The sequence below is a fragment of the Elephantulus edwardii genome, unplaced genomic scaffold (genome assembly GCF_000299155.1).
Source record: "Elephantulus edwardii isolate Elephantulus edwardi_28Jun2011 unplaced genomic scaffold, EleEdw1.0 scaffold00100, whole genome shotgun sequence".
Lineage (NCBI taxonomy): Eukaryota > Metazoa > Chordata > Mammalia > Macroscelidea > Macroscelididae > Elephantulus > Elephantulus edwardii.
This window is the reverse complement of record NW_006399850.1, coordinates 12784181-12786763: the sequence shown is the minus strand read 5'-3', so window position 1 is coordinate 12786763 and position 2583 is coordinate 12784181.

Here is a 2583-nt window from a genome sequence, read left to right as displayed (position 1 = left end):
AAAAAAAAATGGGAATCCCAGAACACCTGATTGTGCTCATGTGAAACCTATACTTGGACCAGAAAACAGTCCTCCTAACAGAGCAGGGAAATGCTGCATAATTCAAAATCAGGAGGGGAATGCAACAGGGATGTGTCCTGTCTCCATACCTTTTCAATTTAAATGTAGAACAGATCATCTGAGAGGCTGGGCTTTATGAAGAGGAATGTGGCATCAGGATTGGAGGGAGACTCATCAACAATCGTGATATCAGAAGACACAACCTTGCTTTGTGAAATGAGGAGAACTTGAAGCTCTTGCTGCAGAAGGTGAAGGACTGTAGTCTTCAATATAGATTGAAGTTAAATATTAAGAAACAAAGATTTACGGTTCGAATCCACCAGATGCTCTGCCGGGGAAGGAGGGACAATTTCTTCCTGTACCAGTCAGATCTGATTTGACGGTACACTCATACAAAAAAATAATAATAATTTTTTAAAAAAAGCAAACCAAAAAAGAAACCAAGATATCACCATTAGACCAATTGGCAGAACCATGAAAGACTGAGGTTGTTAACAGTTACGGCTTGCTCAGCTCCACAATAAAAACTTGACACCAGCAGTCAGAAAATCAAAAGACAATTGCATTAGGTATACCTGCTGTCAGGGACCTCTCTAGATTACTGAGAAGAAATAACGTCAGTCTAGAGGCTAAGATGATCCTGATCTAGGCCATGATCTTCACAATTATGCATTTGAAAACATGATAATAACTAAGGATGACAAAAGAAGAATCAAAGTCTTTGAGTTGTGGTTCTGGAGAAGAGTCTTGAACATACCATGTACTGCCAAGAGAACAAGTAGGTCTGCCTTAGAGTGAAGCCAAGTTTTTCCTTAGAGGCTAGGATTTTGAAGGTCCACCTCACATACTTTGATCACCTCACATACTTTGTGGCCAGGAGGGTCCAATTGGGGAAGGACATCATGCTTGGAAAGGTGGAAAGACAGCGCAGGAGAGGAAGGCTCCAGATGAGATGGAATGATACAATAACTAAAGCAATGGGGTAGGTATGTCAGTGAGATTGGCTCAGGACAGGGAAAATGTCAGAGCTGTTAAACATAGGATTACTATGATCGGTAGGTGGTTCGATGGCACATAATAACAACAGTATTTCCTTGCTCTGTTCTGACAACTAACTCCTGGTCCATTTTGCATGAGCAAAATCAGGTGTTCTGGCATTTCCAGTCTTTTGAAGGTTAGCCACAACTGGTTGTGGTCCACATAGTCAAATGGCTTTGTGTAGTCAATGAAACACAGATAGACATTCCTCTGGTACTCCGCTTTCAGCCAAGATCCAGCTGTCATTGGCAATGGTATCCCTAGTGCCACAACCTCTTCTAAATCTAGCTTAGACTTCTGGTAGTTCTCTGTCAATGTACTGTTGTAGTCGCTTTTGGTTAGTCTTCAGCAGAACTTTACTGGCACATGATATTAGTGATACCATTCTATAAGTTCTACACTCTATTTATTTGGAATGGGAATAAATATGGATCTCTTCCAGTCAGTTGATCAGATAGATGGTTGTCCTGAGATTTTTTTAGCATAGCCTAGTGAGCACTTCCAAGGCTGCATCTTTTTGTTGAAATACATCCATTAGTATTTATCAATTCCTGGAGCATTGTGTGTGTGTGTGTGTGTGTGTGTGTGTGTGGTCAATTCCTTCAGAGAAGTTTGAAATTTCCCCTCAGTCACTCAGTCACCATTGCCTTTTAAACATGAGTTGTTTCAAGGAATACTTCTGTGTCAGCCAGGTGTTTTTTTTTTTTTTGATACAATGACTCAGTATACTCCTTATATCTTCTTTTGATGCTACCTGAATTATTCAGTATTCTTCCCCTAGCATCCTTAAGAATCACAACTTGGTGTTTGAACTTACTCTTTAGTTCCTTCAGCTTAGGAAATTTTGGGTTAGTTTGATTTTTCTGACTCAAGCTCTTTGCACCTTTTATTATAATACTTTGCTTTGTCTTTCAAATTTACCCTTTGTAATCTTCTGCTCAGCTTTTTAACTTCTTATTTTTCGCCCTTTGCTTTGGCTTCTCAGTTCTATAGTGAAATATTCAGAGTCTCTTCCAACATCCATCCTGGTCATTTTTTTTTTTACTTCTTTATATTTATTGGCCAGAAACGTCAAGATTTAAAATTGCTAGAAATATGTGAGGAAATGTTTCTGATATCACAGGCTACTCCAGGTGTTAGTTAACCCTCTGACATGGTCTTGTATCATCACGATGATCAGCAGACTATGGTGATTACAGGGTTTTATTATCTGATATTCTCAAGTAGAATTCCAGGCCTTTATTCCTAGTGTGGCATAGTCCAAGAGGTACTCTGAACCCTGTTTCACAAAATACTGACAGTCAAGCAGTACCTTTTGCATTCTTCATAGATACTGTTCTTGGTATCTTCCCACAGCTCACCTGGCCTTTGCTCCTTAGAGTTCAAGGCCTCAAATCCATTTCTGAGATGGTTTCTGAATTCACATAGAATAGACTCATGATCAAATTTTGGTTCTTATCTTTGATTTCATTTTCTTTAGCTTCA